Below are 24,101 nucleotides of genomic sequence, written 5' to 3' on the forward strand. Positions count from 1 at the left end.
CTGCCCCACAAGATTGCATCAAAGATAATGGTGTTTGGGGGAAATAATGCATTCAAACTGGCACACCAGGTAAGTCACAGTTCATGAAGATTCCTTGAAGGTAATGGGAGTGTTCTGCCTTTACACTTAAATAATGAGATGGGTTTAAGATATCAGATGGAAGGGAGCAGCTGCTCTACCTAAGTGCAGCCACCCTTGGGGAGCTTTAGAGGTGGTGGGGATGAGAGCCCTCCTCAGGCCAGGGCTGTTGTGAAGACTTGACTGGATGGAGTGGTGGGGAACAGTAGGCTATAGTAAGAGAAAAGCAGCATAAGGCATTTAGGGGCTGTAAAGGTAGAATCCTCGTTGGTGCTTGTCGTAAAGGGAAGTAGATACCACCCTGTTCCTTGGAGCAACTAAATGTCCAAGGGGTATAGTAGTTGGTGAAAGGAGATTTTTTTTTGTGGGCAGCAATGGCAGAGAGCATGCTGAAGGGGTGGAGGTAGGGAAGTCTGGTGATTAGGAATCTAGCAAAAGAAAATCATCTGTGTACATAAGGAATTCTGTCATTCAGCATGCACCAACCAAATGCTTAATGAGGGCTTTCTCACCTGAGGGCACTGAGGCTCCAGAGATCAGCAAATTCTAGTTTCTGCCTTCAGGGATTTAATCTAGCAGATGGAGAGAGCCTATAAACAGAGCAGTGCGGGAGTATTTTTTTTTTTTTTTAATTCAGTTTTATTGAAATATATTCACAAACCATACAGTCATCCATGGTATACAATCAACTGTTCACAGTATGATCATATAGTTATGCGTTCATCACCACAATCTATTTCTGAACATTTTCCTTACATCAGAAAGAATCAGAATCAGAATAAAAAATAAAAGTGAAAAGAGAATACCCAAACCATCCCCCCATCCCACCCTATTTGTCATTTAGTTTTTACTCCCATTTTTCTACTGATTTTTTTTCAATTTTTTAACTTTGTTTATCAAAAAATTAAAAACAAACAGGCAAACAACAACCAAAAAAACCCCACAACATTTCAAACAAAGCAATGGATTAAGGAAAACAAATAACCTAAAATAACTACTTTGCTTCCAATATGTTCCTACCATACCATACCCCAAGAAAATTAATAAACCATGTCCAAACAGAGGAGTAAGAAAAACAAATAATCTAAAATAACTACATTGCTTCCAACATGTTCCTACCATACCCCAAGAAAATTAACAACCCCTAAGAAAACAAAGGAATAAGAGAAAAAAAAACTAAAATAACTCTATTGCTTCCAACATGATCTTACTATATCCAAGAAAGTTTACAAACCATAATCATTCCTGAGCATTCCCATAACATTGAGATTACCCTCCATAGTTTATCTGTTCTTATTAGATTATCATTCCCCCTCCACTAATTGGTATCTCTAGGGGGAGTATTTTTATACCTGGCCTACCGAGACTCCCCTAGGCCTGGCTAAAAATCCTAAAAGTCTTTCTCCTCTGCTAAAAGTCCTTCAGGGATAAAGCCCAAACCACTGCTTTGCAAAGCCCTGCATCTTCCAGGCCCTGTCCTGTTTTCCACCCTTACCACACTTGCCACAGGCAGATTGAACTTTTAGTCCTCTGAACTTGGCATCCCCTTTCTTGGCTCTGGACCTTTGCCCTTGCCATTTTCACTTCCTAGAATTCACCTGGCTAACACCTAGTCATCCTTATGGCTCAGCTTACATTCATTTCCTCCGGGAAGACTTCCTGATCTTCCAGGTCAAATGAGTTGCCCCTTCTGGGCTTCTCATGGCTCCCTGGACTTGGCCAGGATCCCATAATGCATTGTAATTGCCTGTTGCTTTATTTGTCCCTCCTCAGTCTGTTTGAGGAACAATGCATTGCAAATGCCTGCTGCCTCAGTCTCTAAACTCATTGAGGACACGGCCATTGTCAGCTGGCTCATCAATGGCTCCTTAGCACCTGGCCTGGCACCTGGCTCAGTAAGTTATATTCTAAAACAAAATGACAGGCTAAATTAGGCTTTTTCAGGGTGCAGGAAGAGACTTGCCCAGGTTATCTTAGGTGATTGGGGTTTATCGGAAGGATCTCAGTAACATGCAGGCAGCCATTTCAGCAACTAGGTGATTCCTTGGAACTCTAGCTTATGAAATACATCCCAAGGGGGCATGATTTATCAAGAAAGCCTTTTAAAGTGGAAAGGATATTTGAGCTGTGTCAAAAGATGAATGGGTATTTGCAAAGAGACCAAGGTAGAGAAGGGGGTATTGCAGAATCTCCCTAAGCCAATTGGCTGCTTTCAGTAGCATGGTCTTTTATTAAATATCAGTAGCCTCTGAAAGTAGCAGGAAAGGTGGGGGACTGTACACCTCCTGTCCCACAGCCTTGCTACCAGGTGGTAGGAAATCAAATCCTTGACTGTTGCCGTGCATAGAGCAGGTGTTAGCAAGCAGATACAGAAATAGTCCCACAACCTGCTTTTTTAAGTTGTTGACATCTCCGCTGCTTGTTCTTATAGGCAATTCAATAAGCCCCTTCCAGAAGAGCGTCACTGTGCAGCATATGCAGCAGTACTCTGGGAGAAAAATCAGCTAACTTTATCATCAGTTCTGGAGACAGACAGAATCCTCCATTAAGTGGAGGGAGTCCAGCCCTATGGGACTTCCAGAGGTAAAGTACCACCCAGAGGTGTTTGTCAGCCGGCCACCCTGGATTCTTAGAGCTCAGCAGGCAACGACAGAGAGATACCTGTACAAAGCTTTCTGGCCAGCTTATCTTCACAATCTCTTATTCCACAAATGAAAAAAAAATATTTCCCAATCTCCGTTTTAGAAACTCCAGAACCTTCTGCTGTGGTTTTAGATAATAATATTTCAAGTGTTCACCACAGCTGCCTCTTCAGCCTCAAGAGTGTAAACTCCTGAGATGTGTCCTTCAGATGTTAACTCATGGCCTGTAGGGTGTAGGTTGTGGTTGACATCCCTTGACATCACACAGTCTCCATCCAAGTAAATTTCAACCATTAGGAAGAATGGGGAACGACATTCCAGAAGGTGAGAAACGTAAGCACAGCTTGTGAATGAATTCACAGGTAACCTCTTCTTAGTGGGTTAAGCCCATGTAATAGGCTTCTGGGTACTCAAATGTCAGAGATTCCTTCACGTTAAGATCCCCGTGATTGGCTTGATATGAAATAATCAGTGGGGATAATCAAATGGGAGTAATGAGTGTCTGCCACATAGGCTTTTGGAGGAGGATTAAAAGAGATAATGCACAGAAGAACTTGACCCAATACTTTGCACATAGTAAATGTCCAATAAATATTCACTTACGTTGTTATTGGTGTTTTTTTCCCAGTGCCTACCCCTGTGCCTGGTTCACAGTAGGTGCTCAATAGTTGTATGGATGAAAGCCTTTGGAAGTCTCCTGATTTATACTCATTCAATCACCAAAACACTGGGCACCTATTTATGTACCAGGCATGGTGCTAGGCCCTGGGACTAAAATAGTAAATAAGACCACCTGATCTTACCCTAAAACAGCTCATAGTCTAGAAGGTAGGCAGACAAGTGAATGTCAGTGGGGTTGCTACTGATGCACAAAAGAGGCCCCTGAATATACTCTAGGGGAGGGTCTGGGTGGAGTCCCTGGAGAAGGCAATATCAAAGCTGAGTCCTAAGAAAAAGAGTAGGAATTTGACAGGTAAGGTTGGTTGGGTGGGAAGGACGATCCCAGTTTAGGTGTGTTCAGAGTCTCAAAGGAAGAAAGAACCTGTCTTTCTGCACAGTTCTGGACAGGTGGCTTGTATCAGGACATCTCCTAGAGATGCTTCAAGATTACAGGAGACTAAGGTTAAGTTTTTAATTTTGTCTTACGCTACTATTCAAAAATCACTCATGTATTCTGACTTTAAAAAAATGGAAATGGAAGCAGATATTGCCACCAAATCTGGTGATAGAAGGAATTGCCTTTTCTATATTTTTTCATTTTTAAAATTTTTGCTCTTCTGGTTTGTAGTAATGTGATTTATGCAATATCCAAGAATGTAGGCTTTTATTCTGCGTTTCCAGTTCTTGTAACTGATTTTACTGAACCTGTTGAAGGCTACAAATAATGTCTGCATGTCCTGTTTGCATCCACCATGTTTTCCAATCAGCAGTCTTGACGAGTTCATTAGATCAGGGCTGGGTATGTGTGGTTGTTGCACTGATTGGTGGTGGGCAGTGGGATGAGAGGTTGAACAAATTCTTCCATGGTCTTCAAACTCTTTTATTGTATCATTCTTTGGAGTGGGGATTAGAATCAGAAGAGGGAGCATTGGCAGGGTAATAGCAAGTCACTCAGGGACCTGGGCTTTGTCTAAATTCTCCAGCTTTCCAACAATTAATTTTTTTAAATTCAATTTTATTGAGATATACTCACAAACCATACAATCATCCACAGTGTACAATGAATTGTTCACAGTACCATTACATAGTGTGCATTCATCACCACAATCAATTTTTGAACATTTTCATTACCACACACACAAAAAATAAGAATAAGAATTAAAGTAAGACTTAATTGTTCTTTTTCACTTTAATTTTTATTCCTATTATTTTTGTGTGTGTGGTAATGAAAATGTTCAAAAATTAATTTTGGTGATGAACGCACAACTATATAATGGTACTGTGAACAACTGAATGTACGCTTTGCATGACTGCATGGTATGTGAGTATATCTCAATAAAAATGAATTTAAAAGAAGTAAGAAAGGGCACACAAAACATCCCATTCCCCCCTCCCTCCCTATAATTCATTTACTTTTTATCCTCATTTTTCTACTCATCTTTCTATACACTGGATAAAGGGAGTGGAAGCCACAAGGTTTTCACAGTCACACAGTGTAAGCTACATAGTTATACAATCGTCTTCAAGAATCAAGGCCACTGGGTTGCAGTTTATCAGCCTCAGATATGTCCTCCTAGCTATGTCAATACACTAAAAACTAAAAAGGGATAACTATATAATGCTTAGGAATAACCTCTAGAATGACCTCTCCACTCCATTTGAAATCTCTTAACCACTGAAACTTTGTTTCATTTCTCTTCCCCCTATTGGTTCAAGAAGGCTTTCTCAAACCCAGGATGCCGGGGCCAGGCTCATCCCCACGAGTCATGTCCCACATTACCCTGGAGATTTACATACCCAATGATTAACTTTGACTTTCCTTTCACTGGAACTCAGTCCCCAGTATTAGATTGGATTTCTTTCAGAATTCCTTACACTGGGCATGAATTTTTAAAGGTTCTGTTTATAAGGTTAAATAATACCTTCTCAAACTCCTTACATGATGAGATCACAACTCCAGGTGTTTACTTGTGAAATATCTTAGGACTCATACATTTAGTTACTCCATTTATGCATAGGTCTACTCAATAATGATTTATTGAACAACTACTATAAGCACAGTACTGTTAAGAAATAAGGAAATGGAAGAAGATGGAAACGTATGTTTTTACTCGATTGTAAATCGCTTGCAGCAGTGTTTCTCAGCTTTGGCACTATTGACATTTAGGGCTGGATAATTATTTGCCATGGGGACTCCCTTGTGTGTGGTAGTATGTTCAGCAGCATCGCTGGCCTCTATCTGCTAGAGACCAGTAGCATCTCTAGATATTGCCACATGTCCTTTGGGGGCAAAATAGTTCCTGGTTGAGAACCACTGGCAGAAAATATTAGGCATTTTCCCAGACACTTCATATACATTTTTTCATATAATCTCACCTCCCTAATAAAACTAAGGAAGATGGTTTGAATACCAGAGAAGGAAAAGTTAAATGATTCACCCAGAGTCCTGTGGGTATTAAGTGTGGGATTTGGGCAGTATACCTAAGTTTTTGTTATTCTGCTACATCCACAGACCACACCCAGTCCCAACCCCAAAACTTAGAGACATATTGTGAACCACGTACGGCAGTTGTGTTCATTGGAGAATAAGCGGGGTGAACACTCAGAAGAAAGAATTGGCAGTGGGCTGGGGAGTTCAGGGAACACATCCCTAAGATTTTAGAAGGCTCTTGGCATGTTTGTGGGTAAACACTTTAACTGGGACAGTGAGTTTGTTTTGAGGAGCAGCAGGAGATAAGATCTGGACAGATAGTGTTGGGTAGCAGTTAAGACCAAGTGCTGGTTCCTGATGGACTGGATTTGCATTCTGATTCTTATACCTACTAAGCTGGGTAACTGTGGACTAATTAGGTCATCTTTTGGCCCAGTGTCCTTACCTGTAAAATGGGTTGGTAATAATAGTGCTTATTCTTAAGACTATAGTAAGGATTTAATGAGTTAATAATGTAAAGGGCTTAAAACAGAACCTGGCATCCAGTAAGTGCTCAACAGGTGCTGTCTTTTTAGTTCTTGACTCTGTTAGACTTCAAACAGAGTTTAGAATCTGTATGGTAAACCGTGGGAAGCTTTTGAATCAAGGCCTGCAAGATGTTCCACAGGTACCACAATTCTCCTTTCTGTGCTCACGGCAAAGAATACAAATTGGTACCTTTGGGTCAGAAATCGGTCTCTGGTTCCATTAACTGTGGACAGGGTGCCTGTGTCAAGTGGTTGAACCCCTCTGTGGGGGCTTTGGGTTTGAAGCTTTGAAGGCATTTTTTTTCCCATGAAGATTCAGAGGAAGAGGCCACATGGACATCTGTTAAGCATTCATTCACTCTTCCATTCATTCAATCAACATTTACTAAATACCTTTTTGTATTCCTAGCATCATGTTTCTATTAACTACATGTGGAATGCAATTAGGCACCACTCTGCCCATGTGTTGGCTGAAACTTTATTAGTTAGAATTGTCATTGTTTAGTTTCAGGACAATTCAAAATTATTTATTCTGTGGCTTGTGTCAAAATCCTGAGGCTTCTTCTCGTGCTTCACTTGGTGCCACTGCTGGGTTTTTTATTTATGGAGATCTCATGGCCCCGGATGTGGTTGGGGATCTTCTCCTGGGAATTTCTGGTTTCTTCCTCTCTCCAGCTTTTTATAGCCACATAAGGTTTAGATCTGTTAGCAAACACTTGTATAATTATGTCCTTCTCTGTTTATAGACACAGGATAAATTGTCCTGTTGAGAAAATATCTGTCCTTTGGAGTAGTTTGGATCAAAGCTTTTTTAATTTTTTGTTTGTGTGTGGTTCATTTGCCTTTCTAAAAATCATTTTGATGTCTGTTTCATGGATCATTCTGCTGATATACAACAGCACTCAAAAAACCTCATTAAAAATCTGGTTTTCATCTAAAAGTAGTTGACATTGGGAAAATACGTGACCCATCCATATGCCTTTCTCATGGATTCTAAATTAATAGAAAGAGTTGGATTTTAGGACTACTGGGAACTTCTGATAAAGAGACCCATAGAAGTGACCAGTCTAGAGCCTGGGCCACTTGCATGCCAGAAAAACTCCCGTCAGCTCAGCTCCTCTTAGGGCGACCACAGCATGATGCATTTGTATTCATTCATTCGACAGCCATCAAAGACCTCCTATAGGCCAGGTTGAATTACAGGTGAATAATTAAGTTTTCCTAATTAATAAAATAGAGGAGAACCTTGATTGCATTCTTCAGCATTGTGGGAGATAGCAGTGCACTTCCAGATCAGAAGGCAATGCCAGGCCTTCTCATCCTCGGCTATGTAGAGAAAACATGATTGTGTTCCTCTGTCCACGTACACCTATGGAAGGCTTGGTTTTTAATCAGTTCTCCAGCCTGGGCCAACAGAGAATAAATGCTTCTTTTGCAACTTTTCCTCCCTCCCAGGAGCTAAAAATACTTAATGATGGAAGGTAACAGTGTGGTGGGTAAGCACAGCATCTTGTCTCAGATTCAATGGAGTTGCATTGTAACTCCAACATTTACTAGCCATGTTACTCAACTTCTCTGTAACTCAGTTTCTTCCTGTTAGAATAAGACTAATAATAATCTCCACCTCACAGGGTTATTACAGAAAATAAATGAAATAGGTAATCTACACTAAGTACTTAGCACAATACCCAACATAAGTGGAGTAAGATCTTAACAATTCATAACTATTTCTATTGTCATCATCATCATCATCATCTAATGTTTGTGTGCCCACTATACCAAAAGCAATGCTTCCTGTTCATAAAAACAATATATGGAAGTGAATCAATTAAATATACTTTATCATCTCTTCTGTGTCTGAAGTGGGACATGTTCTAAGAGATACCTGTCTGTGGTAGTTTGGAGGCTGTATGTACCCCAGAAAGGATCATGTTCTTTTAATCCATTCCTGTGGGCATAGACCTATTATGAGTGGGACCCTTTGATTAGGTTATTTCAGTTGAGATATGACCCAATGCAGGTGGGTGTTAATCCTCGAAATAGAGTCTTTTATAAGAGGATAAAACACATACGGAAGCTAAGACGTGAAATTAAGAGAAGCTCACAGAGAAGTGCACCAGAGAAGCTGAGAGAGGGAGCTGCTGAAGCTAGAAGCTGAAAGCAACGAAACCTGGGAGAGAAGGACCAGCAGATGTCACCATGTGCCTTTCCATGTGACAGAGGAACCCCTGATGCCAGCAGCCTGTCTTCAGAATCCAAGTATCGTCCTATTGATGCCTTGAGTTGGACATTTTTATGGTCTGAGAACTGTAAATTGTAAGTTAATAAATCCTCATAGTAAATGCCACCCCATTTCTGGTATATTGCATTTTGTCAGCTTTAGCAAACCAAAACACCATCCCAGTAAAGAAAACATAGTTCCAATGAGATGTGTGCATATGTTTGTGGGAGCATTACACTCTCACGGCACCTTTTTTGTAAGTTAGGGAGCATGGAGTTTCCCACATTGATAGAATAACTGAGGAACACTGTAGCCCCAGAAGGGGATGAAAGGAGTTCTCCAGCCTGGTTTTTGCCTTAACACACAAGACAATCACTGAAGATTGCCTTATAGGTGAATACTGCACGGTGATGTCAAACCAGACTAGTCTAACGTCAAGTCAGTTACCATTATGATCGAGCAAATCTTCTTTACATCTGACCCAAATTTTAATGTTGCACTTTGATTCTCTTACCTCCTCTGCCTTCTGTAGAGATGAAGAACAGCTGGTTGGTATCTTTTTATAATAACCCTGCAAATAGGAGAAGACAGTTATGTTTGCCTTTAGGCACTTTTTCTCTCTAGACTAAACAAATGCAAATCCTTTAACCTTCCCTCCTAGGTTCTATTTTCTCTCTTTAATCATTTGGTTCTCCCTTGGAACCTGTCCAGTGTCTCCTACATCTCCCTTAAAATAAGGGGCCTCAGACTGGACATACCACCCTAAAAAGAGTCTGTCTGCTGCCAAATTCTTTATTACGGTGGAGGGAGGAGGGGGTCCCTTCCCTTTCACGTCAAACTCCCACTAATGTGAATTCATCCCAGTATTCTGTTCCCAATTTCTTATCAGCACAACATGCAGATTCATATAATTGCATGGTCTACTGAGATCCTCATGTCTTTTTCAGTTTTTCTTGTAAATCTAGATATTAAACCCCATTTGTGTCTGTCATTTTCATCATCACCCCTTAGGATACTGCTCTGCAATCAGCCATCACGCTGAACTCTAAACTGTTTTTAATGAACCACTTTCTTAATGTGTTGAAGCCACTTTGGATTCTCTTAACCTACCAGCAGTTCCCACTCAGATTAATGTTATCTGTAGACTCTGGGTGTGCATATAGCAATTTCAATTATTATTTAAACCAGACCCAGGATAAAATTGTAGGCTGCATTTCAAGCACCCCTTTGTTTACTGAGCCATTGATCACTTTTCCAGGCTGCTTGTGAAACCAGTGAGGGAAAAGTCCTTCCAGATCATATTTTTCAGGCCTGCTGATGAGAATGTCATATGCATTCAAAAGCTTTCCTGAAATTAAGATATTATACAGATGTGGTCAAATTTTTAATTCCCTGCACATGCACACCCTAAACAGAGCTTAGCAACAAAGTGGGAGGGGGAATATTTACTTGCATGATACTTAAAAGCATAGATTTACTTTAAACAGCATTGATTTATGAAGCATAAAAGTACATAGCAAACTAATGGAGTACAGAAAATTAGAAAAGAAAGTATTAGGAAACTGTCAGTGGAAAAACCAACCAGAAAGGAAGATCAGGAGCACTTCTGAAATTGTTAGAAAATTATTGAATTTGAACCTAATTCCCGTAAAATTGATCAGATACTATGTGTGCCAGTTTGGATGTATTATGGCTCCCAAAATGCCATTATCTTTGAGGCAATCTTGTGGAGGCAGATGTATCTGTGTTGATTAGATTGGAATCCTTTGATTGAGTGTTTCCATGGCGATGTGACTCAATCAACTGTGAGTGAAACATTTGATTGGATAATTTCCATGGTGGTGTTACCCCACCCATTCAGGATGGGTGTTCACAGACGGAAGGACCTCAGAGCAACCGAGAGTGACATTTTGAAGAGCACCTGCAGCTAAGAGAGGACAAAACGCCCCAAGAGCAACATTTTAGAGAACACCATTTTGAAATGCAACCTGGGAGCAAGCAGATGCCAGCCTCGTGCCTTCCCAGCTAACAGGTTTTCTGGATGCCAATGGCCTTTCTCCAGTGAAGGTACCCTTTGTTGATGCTTTACCTTGGAAACTTTATGGCCTTAAGGCTGTAACTTTGTAACCAAATAAACTCCCCTTATAAAAGCCAATCCATTTCTGGTATTTTGCAGAACAGCAGCATTAGCAAACCAGAACACTGTGTAAAATGAGATGCTACATAAAAGTATGATCATAAACCCACTAGGACTACTGCCCCATGCAGAAGAGTAGGAAAGGCCACATTTAGTGAAACCCTTATATTTGTCAGGCAGACACTTTCTATTAAGGAATTCTGATAGACTTGGATTTTTTCTAAAAATCATCAGCCTAACTTGCTTTGGCCCAGGAATTGCAGTTAGTTTGAGGACTGGCTTAAAAGGCTTGTCCTCACTGGGCACATGTGTTCTAAACACATTTGTCCTTGAGATATACTTTGTCTCAGGGCTTTGTTGCCTTCCCATATTTCCAAAGAAGGAATACATTTGCTACAGTGCTGACCTGAATGGAGCAACTGGGGGTAATTTCAGGACTGGTAAATAGGATGATCCTTTACATGCACTCTGTGGGCTGCTGCTGAGAGTGGGTAGACTTCCAGAAGGGCCTGGACATGGATTGGGCCATCCAAGCCTCTAATTACCATTCCAGTGGCAGTAACGGGACCAGGAACTGAAGCCTTCTTTCATCTCCGTCATTTAATTAATTGCTTGGAATTGCACCAGATCTATCCATTGCAAAACTAATTTACTTTTAGGGGCTGCTGGAGGCCCAGAAAGAAAATCATAGCTTAGAGAAACAGAGGTGGGGCGTGCTGCCACAGCAGGATTCTGGAACGAACCCCAGGAAGTGGGGTGCGTGTGTGAGCCTGTCTGCAAAGTCCCAGGAGGCCCAGGGATTTGTTTCGTTTGCTTGTTTATGACGAAATCTGTGCCACTCAAGCACAGGTGCTCTCCATACACCTACCTGCGCGTGGGATCTCCAACTTGGATCATTCTCGATGCCAGGTAAAAATGCGTTTTGAGCACAAGTTCTTTAATGGCTTGAGGTTTGGCACAGCAGTGCTTTTGCATTTCAACAAGTGTGAGAAGCGGAAAAAATAGAATAAAATAAAATAGAAGTTCTGAAAAGAAACCTGGTCACACAATGAAATGCGGGGTGACTCCCTCCCTCTCGGCCAGGGCCCTCTCCCGCCTTAAGAAAAGCAAACACTCTTTTCCTGTCTTATTTGTATTCCCATTAATTCAAGACAGGATGCCCTCAGTGGGTGTGATGTAAACAGTTCAGCCTCGTGGGTCGGGTTTCCTCAGCGGCTTGCGGCAGGAGAGGGGGCTGCATGGCCGAAGCCCCCTCAGGCCTCTGGGGTGGGGGTGCGGGTGGGTGACTCGTGGACTGAACCCCGCAGAAGCCGGGAGGGGCGCGGGGAGGTGGGAGAAGGTATAAAGGAAATGCTTCAGTTGTGCAGTCACCGGCGATTGTAATTCAGCGGGTATGAATTTGGTTCCTCCAGCAGAAGGCATCTGACTGCGGAGACTTCTGGAAAGTTTCCTGACATCCTGCCCGGTGTGATGGTTGTGATTTTAGCTCCCCCCACCCCCGTCCCGCTGAGTAAGAAACCATGCCCCTGCTGATTATGAAACGGAGCGATTATGAAATGAATTGATGTTAGGGAGGTGGAGCTTCTCTGCGGGGGCCCCGAGGGCGAACTTTTGACCAGGGCGAGGGGGTCTGGGGGGGACATTTGCTCCCTCAAACCGAGGTTACGGCTGGTAGCGCCTGAGCACTCGATGTAAGCAAAGGTGTCTGAATCAGAAACCCCAGACTCCCTGAAGTCCTCCCGGGGCGGTTTCCTTTTCCCTTGCAAGGGGAGTGACCGGGGAAGGGGTTCTGGAATGCTGTGCAGTTTTGACAAGTGAGCCCGGGGAGTGCAAGCCGAGTGAGGACTGCATTACAGTCTTTTCATAACCTCCTCAACCGGGGCCTGGAGGAGGGAGGAGGGGTCCTCCGAGAGACACGTAGCCTAAGGAGAGGAGCCCCTGCAGGAACCGGTTCCAGAAGGACCCCTTGCAGCCGCCCCGGGACAGTCAGCGGGACGGCCGGGAGGGGCGGGCCCCGGGCGGGGAGGGGAGCCCGCTCGGCCCCGCCGCCCCGCGCCCGGCTGGGTCGCCGGCAGGTGATTAGGCTAATGAGCGACCCTGGGGGTTACTAACCCCAGCGGGAGCCGATTACGGGGAAGCCAGCTGCTCCTGACCGAGACTCCAAGGAAGTTGAGTCAAGGGATCCAAGAGGAAGCCCCGGAAGGTGACTTCAGAGCTGGAGGTAGGAATCTGTTTAACAAGCAAGCAAAAAACCTCAGGCTTCCCGATCAGGGTTGGCGTGCAGACTGAGGCTAAATCCTTGAGTGGAAATTCAGCCGCAGCCTCAAGAAAACAGAGCAACCGACTAACCCTCTGCTTTGCTCATCTAACAGATCACTTGGTGTTTGGCTTTTGACTTGGGGGATTTGTGTGTTTCTTGTGTTCCTTGGGAGGAGTAACTGACTTGGAATTGGTTTGTCAAGTATGAGACTGAGCAAAGGAGGCGCCCTGTGTTTGTGCAATGGACAGGGAAGGTGGAGCTGGCTGTTTAGGGAGGCATAAGGGACAAGCCATGGAGGAGCTCCGCTTCCTTCAGACGTCTCGGATATGAGGTGCTACTGAAGCCCAAGAAGGCAGGGGTGGGGGTGCAGGCTGACAACCCAGACATCTGTCACACGGCTCTCATCCCATGCGCCTCCCTTTGACTGCCTGGGAACGAATCTGGGGTAGAGCAAAGCTGTTTCTCTAAGAGCGGGAACTTTGTTTATGCTCTCACATGAGGTCATGATTTCCTTTGGGGGACAGATCTTCATCCAAAACTACTAAACAACTTGCTTGGACAACGTCCCCACCACTGATTCACAGAATGTTTTGATTGTAGTCTCCACAAATCAAAGCTTTTTAAAGATGGAGGATATTTGGAAAGAGAGTGACATCTTCTGTCATGCAGCTACTCTCCAGAGGGCTGTTTAGAAATACTAGGAGTGAAGTGAATTTTGTCTCATGAGACAGAGGGTGAGAAAGAGGTAATGACAGCTGTCACCCTGGGAACCATTTTTGGTAGAAAAGTCTGTGAATCTAAACAGTAAATGTTTCTCACAAAAATAGGTCAGGCTGGGTTTGATATCATAAGGCTGGTAATGTAAAGTCTGTAAACAATATGGAATAGTACTCTCAGATTTTGTACTCTTATGTGGTTTTGCAACTCTAAATTCAGACTGCAGATGAGTTGAAAAATAACATATGAGGGTCTCTTCCCACTCCCAAGTGTTAATTTGCCCACCGAACGTTCACTGACTTGTAGATTCATTGCAGCTCCCTTCTTGTGCTGCGTTGTTACAAAGTTGAGAACGTACAGGACCCACCATATTCAGGTGCCTTTAGGATCTGCCGTCAAACCCATGGCCGCTAGGGGGCAGCCATGGGGTCTCACTGGTGGGCATAGCAGGCTTTGAGGAAAGCCAGCCCCTTTCAGGTTCTAAAGGAAAGAAGAGTTCTCAGAGTGGGCCACAGACAGAAAAAATGGAACCATGATGTAGGGGAAAGTGACTACTGGGGAAACCCTTTAGGACTCAGGATTTCAGACCTGTTCTGTGCTCTTTAAATGTTGCTCTTTGAGCCCTCACTGTGTGCACGAGTGTCCAAGGAGATATGTTCAACCTCTCCGTAGTCTAGGGCAAAAGGAAGATAGCACATAGCAGCAAAGTTACCCAAAACTGCCTTTCTCTTTGTTTTCTCACTTATGTAAGGTATCCAACATGGCACCTGGCACATAGTAGGGCAATCCTTAAGCCACTGTTTGTATTGCTGTGCCCTATACGCTATGGGCAGGTCACACTCAGGAATTGTTGCCTTGAAGGGAAATAGTGACCAAAACTGTCCTGTTCCTGAAACAGCAAGTTCTGTTCTCATCTGCTCTGCCACTTACTTAGATCTGCCTTCTTCATAAAATCCCTTTTGCAAGGGTTTCAGTGAGTGTGTTTGCTCTGCCTTTGAGAGATTGTGTTCTCCAGGAAACTGCTCAAGAACCTTTTCCTGATCCTTGCTTGGACTCTCACTCAGGAACTGATTCATAGCCTGAGCTTTCCTTCCTTCCTTATCAAAACTACACTTATGTAATTGAAAAAGTCAAATATGTTTATAAGGCTTAGAACTAAAAACAGTAGTTGCTCGTCCCACCTCTCACCTCAACTGCTCTGTCCCAGAGACAACCACTTTCAATTCTGTATCCAATTCTAGATGACAAGTTCATACTGCTACCCATGGTCCATTTTGCTCATGGAGTCCTGCTTGGTTCTGGATTTCCTGCTCTCGGGACCTCAGCCCAGCTGCCATGACGGGCCTCCCTTCATTGTCACACTGGGGATTTACTTTGCCTCTTTCTGATCTGGCTTCCCTGTTTCCTAGACCTATCGCTTCCTCTTTCTTTGTTTACGCTCTTGTTTTTGTGAAACACGTCTTCCAGAAGTTTCTGAGAAAGAGTACGTGGGAGGTAAGGCTTTTTTTGAGCTCTTCCAAGTTTGATTGATGGTTTGAATGGGGTATGAATTCTAGGTGGGAAATCCTTATCCCTCAGCATTTGGAAAGAATTACTCCTCGAGGTTTAAATATTGACATGACTGATGTCATTCTAATTCCTGGTGTGCTGAATATAACCATTTACCCCTCGCTGAAGGTTTTTAGGATTTTGTCTTTGTCTCTTGTAAGATTCTTTCTCTTTGCCATTGAATTTCTTTAATGGTGTGAGTCTGGTTTTTGTTCATTTTACTAGGCTTTCAATGCGCCTTCGTGATTTGGAAAATCTTTTCCTTGACTTCTGAACAGCTTTCTGAAATTAAAAAATAATAGTTTCCCTCCATGTCTTCTGGTATGCCTGTTAATTAGAAGGAGGCCGTCATGGATTGAATTTCTAATTTTCTTACTTTTCTCTTACATTTTCTATCTCCTTTAAAAAAAAAGTTTACTTCCTGAGACATTTCCTCAATTTACTTTTCAACCCTTATATTGAATTTTTATTTCTGCCATAAAATTGCTCATTTTCAAGAGCTCGTTACAAATCTGGGTTTTTCTTTTTATAGCCTCCTGTTCTTGTTTCATGAATGAAAATCTCAACTCTGCTAATTTCAGTTAGAGCTTCTTTGAAGTTTTCTTCTGCTCCCTGCACTGTTTCTGTTCCTCTGATTTCCTCTGATTTTTTATTTTAATTTCTCTCATTCATGCTAACAGCTTTCCTCAACTGTCTGAGGATCACTGAAAAGGTAATTGGAAGATCTGCATACGCTGATGGGGCTTAGAACCAGGAATAAGTCCTCTAACAAAAAGGGTCCTAGAACAGTGTCTGAGAATCCAAAAGAGTGCTTGGCACACAGTAGACTTTCTGTACATGTTTGCTGAATGACAATCTTGCTAGGGACCTGATAGTTGCAATTATTAAAAGCTCCCCAGCAGATATGAATGTGCAGCCAGCACCAAGAACTGCGGTAGGATTGTCCCCCTGAGCGTTATCCCTGGGGCACGCACACCTGTCAGGGGAAGGTCTTTCCTCTCCGGGAAAACTGACCAGGTGAAGAGAAGTGCCCCTCACTAAGGAGAACTGGTTGGCTGTGGCATTCTGGGAGCCAGAGGAGGGAAGGAGATCAGAAGTCGAACCATTCTCTCCTCCCTATTTTTTTTTTAAATTCAGTTTTTGAGATATATTCACATACCATACAGTCATCCATGGTGTACAATCAACTGTTCACAGTACCAACACATAGTTGTGCATTCATCACCCCAATCTATTTTTGAACATTTTCCTTATACTAGAAAGAATCAGAATCAGAATAAAAAAAAATAAACATAAAAAAGAACACCCAAATCCCACCCTATTTTTCATTTAGTTTTTGTCCCCATGTATCTACTCATCTGTATACACTGGATAAAAGGAGTGCAATCCACAAGGTTTTCACAATCACACTGTCACCCCTTGTAATCTACATTGTTTTACAATCGTCTTCAAGAGTCAAGGCTACAGGGTTGTAGTTTGGTAGTTTCAGGTATTTACTTCTAGCTATTCCAATACCTGAAAACCTAAGAAGTGTCATCTATATAGTGTGTAAGAATGTCCACCAGAGTGACCTCTCGACTCCATTTGAAATCTCTCAGCCACTGAAGCTTTATTTCGTTTCATTTCGCATCCCCCTTTTGGTCAAGAAGATGTTCTCAATCCCATGATGCTGGGTCCAAGTTATCCCCATCTTTCCCTATTTTTAAAGCAGTTCCCCCACCTCCAGCTACATCTCATGTCTCCCAGTCCAGAGTAGCTCAGCTGCTGCAGAGTAAACAGGCTGCAGGATACAGACAGTCACCTGGGAGCCAAGGCTGCGAGAGGCGATGTGGGGATCTGGCTGCTTCAGTGCCTGGTGCCCCCAGTGCTGGAGGCTCTCTGGAGCTCTGTGGCATGAATCCAGCCTGTTTCCAGGCTTCTCTCACTGCTGTGGTAGATTTCAGCTTTCTCTCATCTGCTAAGTCAATTACCACCAGTTCATCTGCTTTCCAGCTTCCAACATTTTGTTGCAGTCTTGGTTTCTTCTATTCTCTTTATCTTTAGCACTTGCCCCCTTTTCAGTTCCTTTACTCTCACTTTACTGGCGAGTCTTCCTGCCTGATGCTCCAACCTTGCATTAGAACCTTCCTTGCAGTTCTTTCTGGGTTTATACCCCCCTACTTCAGGTGACCACTCGAGGCTGAAATGCCAATAGGTCGTGTTGCACTTTGATCTCTCCAGTAATAATTAGACATACACAGGCTGTGAATACAGTGATTCCTGGGCATTTATACTAGGTATGTTAGCGTCTTCTCCATCAAATCATTAATTATGTAGTATCAGGCAGAAGGCATTTCTGAATGTGTTTGAGGTTAGAGCTTATCCACGTCCTCTCTGTAAGAATTACTGTCCAGCACTTTAATTTCCCTGAAATATATTCATGTTCATTTCCTTTTTTGGTCCTCACCAGAAGTCCAGTGGGTGATGTAGTGATCACGTGGGCTCTGAAGTATCTCATCTCTGCAATGATTAGCCCTGTCCAAAGTAATTCCATTCCACCTGCCAGAGGTAAGTTTAGGAACCGAGTATGTGATCCAAGTCTGGTCAATGAAGTGCAAAGGAATATTAGCTCATTACTGAGAAAAAGATGCAAAAATAGATTGCCTGCTTCCTTTTTCCAGCACCTTGCAGTATAGAACTGCTTTCACCATCTTCCTTCCAGTTTAGGATGAAGCCAACACAGAGCAGAGCCCAGAGAAGCTGGGCTTGAGCCCTGCCCTTCCTCTGCATTTCTTGTCATATGAAAAGATTAATTTCCTCCCTGTTTAAGCCATTTTGATAGGGTTTGGTATCATTTGCTGCTTAATTGATAAAGGTTGGTATTTATTTATCTCATCTCCAAAAAGACTTACTGTAGACCATGGACTCATCTTACAGAAAGATTTGGGCTGCTCAAATCAGATTTCTTATTCAGATTGCAAGTAGGATTCTTCTCCACACGTCCTATTTTCTACACAGGTGAAAGTAATTTTATTCTCCCTTCTAACTTCAAAGGAAGAAATAACTAATGAATCATTTAGGGGCAGAAAGGCAGTTCCTTGCTTTGGAGATTGCTAACTGATCCCAGCACACGAACCTACTGTCACAGGAGTGAAGACTGCTCTTAAATCCCAGGAGCCAATTAAGAAATCTCATGCATCCCAGCCGGTGAAAAGCTGAGAGCTGGTTTTCATTGCACCTGTGATTGTTGAGGCTGGCAAGTCTTCCTGCATACTTGGTATTGTTTTCTCTGTCTTCCATGCTTTGTCCTTGCATACCCAAGACTTTGGAAACCCTCGAAGATGAAATAAACTCGGAAGTACTCAATTGTGTCAGGATGAACGGATGGTAAGAGAAAGTGGCCTGTCCGTTCCTGTTTTTACCAGTCTGACTCAGGTGGCAGTGACACACTCTTTATTTTTATGAATGGAAGGCCCTCTTGAGCTGTTCCATTCCTGATGTAATGTTAGCCTGAAGGGAGATGCTTAATTGTTCTTAGTGTTATAACGTTGTTTTTCTGTTTATATCTCTATCTCTTAAGTAAACACAACTTTAGGGATGGGAACATCGTATTTTATTTATTGAGCACTTACTATCTGCCAGGTGCTGTTATAAACTCTGCATGTATTAGTTTATCTAATCCTCACAACAACCCCATAAGGAAGGTACAGTTGTATTCCTCTTTTACAGTGGCGATCACTGAGGCACATAGTATTTAGGGAAATTGCTCAAGATGGTTTGGCTTTCCAGTGGAGCAGAGGTTTCAATGTCAGCAGTCTGGTTCCAGAGCCCCCTCTATACTGTATACATGCATGCTTTCTACTACATAATCCATCACTACATGCTTAACACCCTTATACTATCTTTGGTATACAAGAGGGATTCAAACATTATTGTGAACAAATAAACACAAGGACTTTTCGTGTTGTTACAAACTTGTTAATTTTAGTGGTAGCATATTTCCCAATAATGTGAAAGTACCATTGTTTGTGTAACTATTTCCCCAGGGCTGGACATTTAAGCACTATGGGCTTGAATATCTGAAGCTGGAACTGTCCCGAGAAATCTCCAACATGTGGTCACTAATTGGGAGGTGACCCTGAGACATTTGTTAACTCTGCTCTCCTTCTTTCCCTCACGCCTTACCCCCCTACTGCTCCCTTTAGGAGAGGTGCTAATCTCATCCCAGTTCTAGATTCCTGTCCCGTCAGTAGAACTCTGCATAAAAATAGATGACACTCTGAGGCTCTAAATTTTTTGGAAATTTTCCTGGGGGTCGCAGTTAAAGGTTAAACATTAGTTGGCAGGGAATTGCTGTTTGAAATGAAGATCCCCAAAATGCCCCCTGCCAAGTGCTATTTTCCAGGTGGTTTTTCGTAACATGTCCTATTACACTTGATTCTAGAGATACTATATCTGACTCTTGCATTAGCTATTGACTTTAGCTATAGACTTTTGGCTGACCTCTGGGATTCTTATTTTAATTGCCTACTGACAAAAAATATAACTGGAAAAATGTTTTAGTGTGCAAACTTTGGAGTTTGTTTTATTTAAGGAAATTTTGGGGACCTGTAGGTTTAAAGGATTAAAGAAAATATTAGGAAACAATATTGTCTGGTTAGTGGGTTGTCTTCTTAAGAGTTGGACTTGTTGGGTAGCAAATATACCATGCCTTAAATGATACAGGCATTCTGTAGAAGCTACCTAAATTTAAGGATGTTTCTGTTTTTATAAATTATATCAGAGATAATGCTAGAAGACCTTGTTGTATACATTTAGGTTAAGTCTGTAGTTCCTCTGTAGAACAAATAATCTTTTTTTGAAAAGTCAAAGATATGTATGTCCCAAATAGATCTGTGTGCATAACATTTAAGAACTTATGTGTGTGTCCTCCTTTGTCTGCCTGCCCCTAATTCATTCTCTGCCCTGCTCTGTGCCAGGAGGCTGACCCCTAGGGACTTCAGCAGGCAGACTCTCTTGCCTTCATTTATGCCAACGGAGGCAGTGACAGGGGATCAGAAGGCAGTAGGAGAGTGAGTTGGGGTATTTATCCCCTTTACTCTCCCTACAACTTTGCTGAAGTTCTGACAATGGCTGACTTCTAAGCTCCCCCAAGGCAACTTGCTTTCCTTGTTTCAGCTTGCACATCTCCTGAAAACACGGTTTCCTCTCCTTGCCCTTTAGACCTGGAGGCAATAATAGTTTCCACCCACCGCCAGCTGTTCTAGCCCCTGGGTGCTTCACACTGCCAGCTTCCCATCCGTATTTCTATAGATAGTCTCTGCACAAAATACTCTTCAATTAAACCCTTTTGAGGGTGACTTCTCTTTCCTGCTGGGACCCTGACTGATCCAGGGTATAGCTATCCCTTTGTTATATAAAATCTTGATTATATGCCTGGCTGTGAAATGCGTTTCATTTACTTTACTACTTCTGAATTTGAATTGTACAGTTATACCTCAGAGGTATTATGGGTTCAGTTCCCACTTCCAGACCACTAAAATAAAGCAAATATCACAATAAAGTGAGGCACACAATTTTTTTTTTGTTTCCCAGTGCATATAAAATTATGTTTCCACTACACTGTAGTCTGTTATGTGTGCAATAGCATTATGTCTAAAAAGACAATGTATATAGCTTAATAAAAAAAATTTTATTGCTAAAAAATGCCAACCATCATCTGAGCCTTCAGCGAGTTGTAATCTATTTGCTGCTGGAGGGTCTTACCTCGTTGTTGATGGCTGCTGACTTATCAGGGTGGTAGTTGTGGCAATTTCTTTTTTTTAACGTTTTTTATTATGAAATATATATACAGAAAAGTGATAACTTTTAAAGTACAGTTTAACAAGTGGCTATAGAACAAATTTCAAAGTATAGTATGGGTTACAGTTCACAATTTCAATTATTTCCTTCTAGCTATTCTAATACGCTAGACACTAAAAAAAAATCCTTATAGTGATTGAATAGTCATAATCCTTTGTTAAATCCTATCTTGTCTGTTGCTACTCCTCCTTCTCAATTGATCACTCTCTCAATCTTCAGGGATATCTGAGCTGTAAGCAGTATAAGTTGTTCATATTGAAAAGGGGTGTAGACATTATGGGGAAGAGGGATGCAGCTGGTTGATGTTCTTGAAGAGACTGGTGCTTCTGGGTTTTGGGATTTACCTGTCATAGGAACAATCTGGAGGTTTTAAGTTTCTGAAATATAAATGTAGTGAGTGAAACTTTTATAGAGTCTCAGATAGGAACCTGGGTGTTCTTTAGGATTTTGGGGAATACTGTTGGTTTGGGCTTGGCTTACTGTGGCCTATTGAAATAGCTAGCTGAAGCTTGCATGAGACTAACCTCCAGAATAGCCTCTTGACTCTATTTGAAATCTCTTAACCCCTGAAACCTTGTTTTGTTACATTTCTTTTCCACCGTTTGGTCAAGAAGGCATTCTCAGTCCCGTGATGCCAGGGCTAGACTCATTCCTGGGAGTCATGTCCCACATCAGTTGTGGCAATTTCTTAATATAAGACAACAATGAGAGACGCGCCCCGCGCCTGGCGCCTCCTTGGCGCCCAGGCCCCCACTGATGGCAGCAAAGTTCTGTGGAAATGGCGGCGGGGAGTAGCCAGGCCCTGGAGACCCCGGAATCAGTGACCTTCAATGATGTGGCTATCAACTTTACCAAGGAAGAGTGGGCCATGCTGGACATGAACCAGAGAAAGCTGTTCAGAGATGTTATGCTGGAGAATATCAATCATCTTGTGTTCATGGGGTATCAGGTCTGCATATCAGAAGTGCTTTCACAGTCAGAACAAGGAGAACTGTGGAGAGAAGGATTAAGGTTTCTCCAAGTACAGATTCCAGGCAGGGAAAATGACCATAAAAAAGAAGAAATAATAACCATGCAATATATGTCTAAGAAGGACACATCTACCAACCAAACAAAGCAGATTTCTCACACTGAAGAGGATCCCCTTGAAAGTAATGATTTGAGAGAATATTTCACTCACTCCACAATGACTGACATGGGAAAGAAACCCAATGTAAACAAACAATTTCAAAGAGTTCTCAATTATCATTCATTCATTGGTAAAAATAAGAAAATTCAAACTGGATGTAAGTCATATAACTGTCATTTATGTGGAAAAGTCTTCAGAAGTAGTTCTGGCCTTAGACAACTTGAGAAGATACACACTGGAGAAAAGCCATATGGCTACCATCTATGTGGGAAAGACTTCGCTGGTAGTTCTACACTCAGACAGCATGAAAGAACTCACACTGGGGAGAAATCATATGTCTGCAATATGTGTGGGAAATCCTTCAGTCAATGTGGTATCCTTAGGCAACATGAAAGAATTCACACTGGAGAGAAACCCAATATCTGCAATATATGTGGGAAATCCTTCAATCGTTGTGGTAACCTTAGGCAACATGAAAGAATTCACACTGGGGAGAAACCATATGTCTGCAGTACATGTGGGAAATCCTTCAGTCAATGTGGTATTCTTAGGCAACATGAAAGAATTCACACTGGAGAGAAACCCAATATCTGCAATATATGTGGGAAATCCTTCAATCGTTGTGGTAACCTTAGGCAACATGAAAGAATTCACACTGGGGAGAAACCATTTGTCTGCAGTACTTGTGGGAAATCCTTCAGTCAATGTGGTATCCTTAGGCAACATGAAAGAATTCACACTGGAGAAAATCCCAATATCTGCAATATATGTGGGAAATCCTTCAGTCATTCTGGTAACCTTAGGCAACATGAAAGAATTCACACTGGGGAGAAACGCAATGTCTGCAATATATGTGGGAAATCATTCACCCATTGTGGTACCCTTAGGCGACATGAAAGAATTCACACTGGGGAGAAACCCAATGTCTGCAATATATGTGGGAAATCTTTCAGTCATTGTGGTACACTTAGGCAACATGAAAGAGTTCACACTGGAGAGAAACCCAATATCTGCAATATATGTGGGAAATCCTTCAGTCATCGTGGTAGCCTTAGGCAACATGAAAGAATTCACACTGGGGAGAAACCATATGTCTGCAATATATGTGGGAAATCCTTCAGTCAATGTGGTACCCTTAGGCGACATGAAAATTCACACCACAGAGCAATCGCATATCCACCATCTATGCAGGAAATCCTTACATGTACACAGTAAACTTAGGTGACATGAGAAATCTCACACTGTGGAGAAACTATAAGTCTGCCATTTATGTGGGAAATCTCTTCCATTTATGTGGTAAACTTAGGTTACATGAAAGAACTCAGTGAGAAGAAACTATACACTTGCCCCATATGTGGGAAATGCTTCACTGATAGTCTCAGATGACATAAGGTAGTTGACACTGGAGAGAAAACATTTCTCCCATCTAAGTAGGAAAAACTTAAAAACTTATTCTGCTGTTGGACATCAGAGAACTCATTAAATATGTTTTGCTTATGGAAGAGTCTTCAGCCACGGCTCTAACATTTAAAATAAAAGAATTCACACAGGAGTGTAATAAATATCTCTCAATATAAAAAAAAAAAAAAAAAAAAAAAAAAAAAAAAGACAACAATGAAGTTTGCCACATCCATTGACTCTTCCTTTTACAAAAGATTTCTCTGTAGCATGAAATCTTGAACCACTGAAGTCTTGAACCCCTCAAAATCACCCATGAGAGGGAAACAGTTGGGGAAACGGCTAGTTTATGGTGCAGTCAGTACACAAAACATTTATCAAGTTCACCATCTTATGGGTACAGTTTGTGGCACCCCAAAACAATTACAATAGTAACATCAAAGATCACAGATCACCATCATAGATATAATAATAACAAGATAGTTGGAAATATTGGGAGAATTACCAAAATG

The 24,101-nt window shown here is 42.1% G+C and overlaps 1 protein-coding gene across 6 annotated transcripts in view; it reads left to right on the forward strand.

Annotated features, from left to right (window-relative positions):
- The window catches only part of PDZD2 (PDZ domain containing 2), a 410,031-nt gene that overhangs the window by 180,732 nt on the left and 205,198 nt on the right, over nucleotides 1-24,101 (forward strand). The window contains exon 1 of one of the 6 annotated variants that reach the window (XM_037798735.1): nucleotides 12,359-12,917. The exons of the other annotated variants lie outside the window; for them this stretch is intronic. The gene's annotated coding sequence lies outside the window, so the exon portion shown is untranslated. Of the gene's footprint in view, nucleotides 1-12,358; nucleotides 12,918-24,101 lie in introns of those variants that run through there. 6 annotated transcript variants of the gene reach the window in all.

The sequence above is a fragment of the Choloepus didactylus genome, chromosome 11, assembly GCF_015220235.1.
Source record: "Choloepus didactylus isolate mChoDid1 chromosome 11, mChoDid1.pri, whole genome shotgun sequence".
In the NCBI taxonomy this organism is placed as follows: domain Eukaryota; kingdom Metazoa; phylum Chordata; class Mammalia; order Pilosa; family Megalonychidae; genus Choloepus; species Choloepus didactylus.